This window comes from Embiotoca jacksoni, unplaced genomic scaffold (genome assembly GCF_022577435.1).
Source record: "Embiotoca jacksoni isolate LCO1_2020_lvr unplaced genomic scaffold, fEmbJac1.0.p SCAF_5, whole genome shotgun sequence".
Classification (NCBI taxonomy): Eukaryota; Metazoa; Chordata; class Actinopteri; family Embiotocidae; genus Embiotoca; species Embiotoca jacksoni.
Genome location: NW_027185403.1, coordinates 12,483,858 through 12,492,336, shown reverse-complemented (window position 1 = coordinate 12,492,336; position 8,479 = coordinate 12,483,858).

Below are 8,479 nucleotides of genomic sequence, written 5' to 3'. Positions count from 1 at the left end.
AGGCTTTTTATTTAATTATTTAAGTGGTTAGCTGTCTGACTATCTACACCTTTATTCATTATAATTTGTAGGAAACGGTAAAATAGGAGAGTAGAATTTGCAGCACTGTCGTGTGACATGATCTCCCTCTGCTGGTGCATTCACGGACCGGCTCTGGAGCTTTTCTTCACATCCAAGTGCCAGCAAAGTCCACATCAGCCCCACTGGAAATAGCAATGCAAAAGAAAATCCAACAAACCTGAACTCTATCAGAACCTCGCCACTTTGTTTTCTGAAAATTTCTGAAAAAATTAGCCTTTGCTTGAAATGCAAAGCAGACACAGATGTCTCTGGAGAGAGTCATCATCATTGGTTTTATCCATTGGTTTTAATTGTTGTTTGGATTTCACTGCCACAGTCCAATCCCCAAACTCCCTTTCTTGCATCCCAAGGTTAAATAATTTATCCACACGGGCTATGTACAGAAAGTTCAGGACATCAGTTTGAATCTTTTAAACAAACATGAATCTTTCATTTCTTTCTTCACGTCAGCAGAACTCGGGGAATTCTAAAAATGTACATTTGGCTTTTACAGAGAAAGAGAAGGAGATTAGCCATGACTTATTTACATGTTCATATCAATGTTGATACAGGGACTTCCTCTTCAAGCCTCTCACAGTGACTTGGGGAGCCCAAACAAATACTTTTTTCTGGACTGAAACATAACCTCCTGGTGACGGTGATGCTCCAATCTGTGAGTGATGGATCCTCTGCCGTCCATTCATAGATACAGAGGAGGGATTGGGGTTGTTGTGCTGTTCAGAGGGAGTCAGTACATAAGTGCTTATCAGCTTCTTACAGCCTGGCGGTCAGTCTGGCCTCCTCTTCGGAGGCGTGTATGTTGTGGGATGAGGGACCATGTTTGATGGTTCTGATATATAGTCTATGTGATGGGGAGGGAAGCCCCAGGGATAGCTTTGAGCTCGCTGGGCTGTCTCTCAGAATATCATGGTTTGCCACAAGTTTTTGTATAGAGAGGAGTGCCTTCCTCTCCAGCTTTCATGTTTTATTTAAAATGCTGTCTTACTCAGAGAGTGCAGTGAACTCATTGAATGTGATTTGTCTCAGCATTTGCCTTTACCTCTCCTTTTCGGGTCTCTTTCTACCCCTCTGTCTGCCGCTGTGTTTGATCATTTCACTGTGGGATGTGTGCAGATGTGCTCCAGAGTGTATGAGGATGTGTTTCAGCAGTGTCATTTGAACAAGGTGTCAGTCAAAAAGCCTAATCCTTGTACAGCAGTTTGGTAAGGATTAGCCGCAAATCGAACAGCACTTTAGGTGTGTCAAAGCCACATAATTAACTTCTCCCTTTCAGAGGGAACTAATCCTCCACCCAAAACATAGCCACTGTCATAGTTGCAGCAGTTCCCAGGTGCTGATTTGGTGACTCATTTTGTTGTTGTTTCTTTTTCTTTTTTTAAAGATGCCTTGACTAGTTTCAATAGACGCTGTCTTTCTCTGACAAAGCAAACATGTGAGGTGAGGCTGCAGACTGTTTGGAGGACAAACACGGTGCTCCAGCCAAACTGGCTCAACCGGATCATCTGCAGATTTTTGGGTAATGTGCTTGTGTGACTATGTAGACACCTCACCTCTTATCCAGGTGAAGTGTCCACTGCTATTGCCTGACAGACAAAGTCCAGCTGACAAGTGAGTGAAATGTTAATGGCCTGCAGTGTGTTGTCACTCTGGGTGAACTGACTTAGTGATGACTGCCTAAAAGCCTGGGAATGTAATTTAGGACAAAAATGTATGCTGAGCAGCAGGCAGCCTTCTGCCACATGTTTTTTTTTTTTTTTTTTTTTTTTTTAACATTCATCCATAAAGCAACTTCACAATTTTTCCACTCACAGTTTGTTCTGCCTGGTCCTCCTCTGCCAGCAGATTGAATCCCATAAATATTTTATATTTGATAAATAAATGAAACAACCTCTTTTCTTACTTCTGGGTAGCGCACTAAGTTGCTCCCCTACCTACGTATGCAGGAGCTTATTATCACAGCTCTGACATTGTTTCAGTCATTGCATAAATGAGGTTTGGCTCAGGCACATTTTCATTTATTTTTCAAGTATGCATCAATTCCATCCATTCTGCTAGCAACAACAGAAATAGCTGTTCTACAGCAGGTGTTCCTGTTTAGTTTGGAGCTATTATAAAGGTATTTCTTTTTTTAGATTTCATGAATTAATGATTTTGTTCCCATGACCGTGTCAATGTGTCTCCAGGGCTTCTTTAGGGAAACAATAAATATATGATTGATATGAAAAATCAGAGAGACATCTTCGCCCATCATTTCTTTACTGACCTGCTTTGACTGCTCTCTCAGCCTGTCATGTCCCTCTATACATTACTCACATGGGACATAAGCTATTTACAGCTGTCTCACTCATCAGGCTGCAGGCAGTGTGCATCAGTAGCATTCTGGGTCATGTGACTTTACACTACACCTCACCTTTATGCTCATGTGTAGAAGTGAAAACCCAACCTGAGGGAAGCCAGGCTGAGGGATGGGACTTGAGCTTTGAGCCAATGACGGCTGAAGCACCTGAGCTATACAAAGGGTGAAGCCTTCCTGTTGCATGGATTTTTGTCTGCAGAAACAAAGTTCTTTGGTGTGCAAATGCTCCAGCAGCTGTTTGAGTTTGAGATGTGTATGAGGGAAACTAAAAATAGGACGAACACACCTCTGAGCCAGCTGCCTCTTCACTGCCTTTGGGACTGCCTTTGCGTCTCCCCTCGCTCCTCCTTCAGTCCTCCTGCTCTTCTCCTTCTCGCTGAGAAGCTGTTGTTCCCCTTTTTCTCTGTATTTTCCAACTTTTCAGAGTCCCTGAATCAGGCTTTGTGTGGCCAGCCAGTTCTGTGCTAACATAAAAGGTCTGAAACAGGACACTGCTTCCCTTCACTGTGGTCCATTATACAACCTGATGAGAAACTAGAACACCGTGGCTCAGTGCTGAAAATGTGACGTCTCTGTCCCAAGAGTCTTGGATCCAATTATTTGAGAAGCACAAAGAAGTTTAGACCCATCCTAAATGAAGAAGATCTGCTGGTAAAAATTTTATTAATATTAGAAAATGTGTTTTTGAAAAGGATCCTAGAAAATGTAAAAAAACAACAACATTATTCCAGGTTTGGCAGGACATCAAGCGGGCCTTGGTGCAGTTGGAGCCATATCTTTCTGCTCTTTTACAGTTTAATAATGAAAAAGCTTCTTTCCAACAGACTAACTTCTCATCAGACATCTGACAATGCTCATTTTGGCATTTTAACATGTTTGCGGTGTTAAAGAAAAATGCTGGCATTAGATTTTTCTTAACTGTTGACAAATTCCAGGAAAAGATACAACAAACAAGTATTGATTCAGCAAGGCAGGGACAGTGGTAATGTCTATAAATCCCCAAATTATATATTGTCAATTTCTTGCCTTCTACAGCTACTATTTTCATCACTGATTAATCTGCTGATAATTTTCTGGTAAATCATTTAATTGTTAGTGTAGTAAACATCAAAAAGGTCCATTGAACTTCCCAGATATTCAGTATAAATCAATTTTGATATATATATCTATATATCAATATATAGATATATATTCAATATATAGATATATATATTCAATATATATATCTATATATTGATAAATCAATTTGATCAATAATACATTTTATTGATTATTGATAATAAATTGTATTGATTATCAACAATATAGGTTTTATATATATTAAGAAATGTATTGTTTTAGAGATAGTTAAAAGTAAACACAGTGAAAAACAATCAAGATTTATCAAATATTATTTTTGTTTTATAGTCTCTCAATTGTGAGGATTTATACTGAATATCTGGGAAGTTCAATGGGCCTTTTTGATGTTTACTACACTAACAATTAAATGATTTACCAGAAAATTATCAGCAGATTAATCAGTGATGAAAATAGTAGCTGTAGAAGGCAAGAAATTGACGATATATATATATATATATATATATATATATAATGTTTGCTAAAAACTGTAGAGCCCAGCTATTTTTGGAAATTGGTGAGTTTTGAAATGAAAAGTAGATATTGTTGCCTGTTCTTAAAGATTTTCATTTTCATATTGAACATTTGTTGCTGAGACAAAGCAGAGAAGTTGGAAAGTATTGGGAGAAACACATTATTGTTTTTTTTGTCTTATCCAGGTGTTTGTCATGTGTAAAAAAAAAATTATAAAGCCAGCTTTGTCACTAAAGTAGGGTAATATACGAAAAGGCTCTTGTATTCTACAGAGAATTAGTGTAAAGGTGAAACAGCATAGCAGACAAAGATTTTTGTCTTTTTCAAGATAGACAAAAATCAAGCTGGCCTGTGTGCATGTACAGTTTGTTTCACAGCCAATAAATGAGAAAAGACGATGCCTCTATTTATCGTCCCTGAAGACTCTGTGAACAGGAAAATTCTCTTTCACAAAGTAAACGAGGTAACATGATTATTATGGCCTGCCGTACGTGTACGAACGATGAAAGTAATTCACATCTGAAATGACTGGCTGAGTTTCTTTCACTCATCTCCCGTGGAACAAACTCCCTCAATCACACCCTTTGATGTGCTTTGTGTGTGTCTAATTCCCATTCAGTAGGCAGATACATGTGTCACACTGTTTGCTTGGTATCAATTTTGGAGAAAGACTGGGAGCATTCAAAATAGGTTATGCAACCTCCTCCTTTCTCTCTCCGCCTCATCTTTATTCATGCACATGCATTACAAACATACAGTACATATGTACAATGTTGTTCAGGAAATGACCTGTTGGGCCAACCTATGGCAGATGATTGGCAAAATAAAGGTTGAAGATACAAGAAAAGGTGAATCGCCTATATGTGGAAGAATGTCCAGTTAAAAATATATGTCAAGATCACTGCTTAAAATGGGACAGTACTCACCAGTACGCAGTACCCAAATTTGACTCTTTTGTGTCCCGTGACTTTTCCTTAGACACCGGTATTTCTCACAAGCTGCCAATACTCTTTCTGCCCTCTCCATATCAGGTTATCCAGGAGATTCATAATGGCCCTGTATAAACTACATTACCCAGGGGGCACTACATACTTCTCACCTGTTCTGGTTCTCTCCTGCCTCCTTTTCTCTGTAGTTGGCTAATATGACAGGTCATCATTGTAAATGAGAATTGGTTCTCAATTGATATTACCTGGTTAAATAAAGGTCAAATAAATGAGTAACATCACATTAACCATATAATAATGTTGGCCTGGCTCCAAACAAGGACAAAGATAATATAAACAGAGTCAGACGGTGACACCGCAAAACTACGACAGTAAAATCCTTCTCAAACCGAATGAAATGCAGGCTGGGAGCAGCAAACATCAGAAAACACACCTGCCGCTACAATTCAGAATATACTGGCAACATTTCTGTGCGTATGTGAACATCTTATTAATTAACACTGTTGTTTGTCATCCCAGAAAAGTGAAGTTCTGCTGAATTCATGCTATTAATATTAAATCAGATAATACAACCTAACTGTTCGTTTTTGATGATCTTAAGTTATCGTTGTTTGGCCAAATTCCATAACTTCCGGTATCCTTTCAAATGAAAAACCCTTGTTTCAAGTTTCTTCCGTTTCTGCTTGGACTGGGTGTCAAATTGCATATTTTTGTTCCTTTACTTACTATTTTGAGAGTATAAGTGCATTTACACAATCAAGTATGGAAACATGCAGTGCACGACAAGTACCCGGATGGTTTACTGAAAATGGTCCACAAATTGAGAATAAAACATAGGACGCTTTTCACCCTCAACCATTGCCATCATGGCTAAGTAGCGAAAGGGAGCTGACCACCGACCTGTTTTTTACCTGCAGTGTCTGAGGAAGCTGCAGCTGTTGCAGAACACTGCACTTTACCAATGCAAGTTGTACATGCCCACACAAAAGTGTTGTTTTTTTCCACTATACTGCTGTTGGATATAGGAGCTATCAGCATGTTGGTCTGCATGAAACAGAAAGTGTGACAACTCAATTTTAAGTAAAAAAAAACAAAAACAAAAGCCAAAAGATATTTTCTGCAGGTTTAAAATTTTCATTCAAATGTTACTGTTATTTCTGATAAGTGCAGAACGACTGAACGACAGAAATCACGTACTACACAAGTAAGTGTATGAATGGATATTCGCCATTGGAAACAACAATGGTCCAACCATATCCAAGGTTTTGAACATTAATATTATATACAAGTATCTTTTATTCTCTATTGAAATTCAGAACATACTTAATGATTTGCTGTGTGAAGGGAGTGCTGGCACTTTTTTTTTTTTCCCACTTCAAGCACTGGTTGAGATCCGATCTGCTGTCGGTCAAGTTTCACTGCCCCATGACTTTCTACGATAAGTGGTGGATGCAGTCAGGGCAGTGATGAAAAGTGTGTCAGCAGCGATTACGGTGACACTGAATGCCATCTAGAGGCCAGATCACGACTGCGGTTTAACCATGGATATAATCTGTATAGTGCACAAAACCGGGAAATGTCACCAGTCCCTCGGAGAGGTTTATGCGTTTGCTCAAGGCTTTTTAATACACACGCACTTGCAGAATACCATTTTGTCACACTCGTTTTCTGTCATGATGTCTTTCAGCAGTTCTAAATGAGAGTCCACCATACGACTGAATCATGAGTTTCTAAACACCCCATGCGTGTCATTTGCCTAAAAGAGGAAAAACAGATCATGAGACAGTGTGGTTTTCTTCATCCTCTATGTAAGTCTTGTCTCTATTTCCTCGATGAGCTGCGATCCTGCCCGGCCTGGTCTGTAGTCTTTTTTATCTAAAGTTAATCACAGACCCGTCCCTGACTCATGGCTGGCGCCCAAACGGTGGATTTATCACACACACCCTCACAAGGCAGCTCAGTATCACCCACTCTGCCCATAACACACTCGTCTTCTCTACCTCTCTTCACCTCGACTTCACTTTCTCAAACTGGATCTCCTGTAATGTAAAAAGTGACGGTCTAGATGTTGATATTTCATCAGACGAAAATTCGATTTTAGCCAAATGATAGACGAGGCTGTTGAACGGATGTAATCAGTGTTACTTTTAAGACCAAGCTGTGGTTTAGCTCTGTAAGAAGCTTGTAGGTTTAAACCTTTGATTTTGGACTGTGATATACCGCAGGCCGTCGTCATGTGGGTGACTAATTAACAGCACCCTTAGAAATCAGTCATTCTTTGGTGCAGAAGCAGCATGTGATTTAATACCACAATCAAAATCAAACCCAATTACCCAGGCTTTCAGGGTCTGCAGGATTATTTTTGAGTTTGTTGCCATGGCAATCAAGTTCATCCCATGTGGTGTTTCCAGAGTGTAGTGAAGGATTAGATGGTGATGTCAGACATCTGTGTCAAATCCTTCTCCAGCTCATTTCAGCAGTTTATCATGTTCTTGGATGACAGATGACAGCCTGACACGAGCAGAGTAAGTCAGTGTACTGCAGCTCCATGATGATGAGTTTCAAACTCTTGCTCATACCCCACTTCCTTTTCCCAGACTCTTGGCTTCCTAGCTTCCTATTTCTCCACCCCTGAGGTAATATGGCCTTTGAGGTAAATACCATTTGTTTTGTGGCTTTCCTATGATGGCTGAATAATGGCTTGAAGTATGTGGCTAAATGAGAGTCTGAGGCCGGGGATGGGAGTAATCTCGCCTTTCTCTCTGAGCGGTGACACAGGCCAATAGAGATTAATGAAAGAGCAAGAGTCTTAACACTTTCAGGGCTACAAGAGAAACAGCCTTGTGTTGGTTACATTTTTACACTCGCCAACATCCATTTATTGGCCCTATAGTTGCACTATATTTGCATCAACCCAAGTCTTAATGAAAAAAAGTAGTACAGAGATCACCATTGCCAAGATTTTAAAAACACTCATGTGTGGGGGTTCAAATCTTCCTCTCAGCTTTATCCCCCCTCTGAAAATATTGATCAGACACCTTTTTTTTTTCTTTAAGTTAACCATTGAAATATGTTGTCTTTTACCGACAAGAGAAAACAACATAAGGTGCCTTTGGGCTACCATGTGCCGCCTGAACAGCTTCCGTGCTCCTTTGCATTGATTCACAGGTCTTTGAACTCTACTGGAGGGCTGCAACACTGTCCTTTCAACAGATATTCCCTCATTTAGTGTTATGATGATGGTGGTGGAGTGTGCTGTTTAAGACATAGGTCCAAAATCTCCTATCAGAGTTCAATTAAGGTTGTGAGTCTGGTGAGTGCGAAGGCCATGACAAATAATTCACATCATTTTCATACTAAAACCATTCAGTGACCCCTCGTGCTGTATGGCTGGGCACACTGAAAGAGATCATTCAGGGTACTCAGTATTGATTTGTAGTGACCATTCTCTTAATGGGGAAAATTGGATTCAAACCATGCCAGGAAAATGCCCCCACCAGCCCAG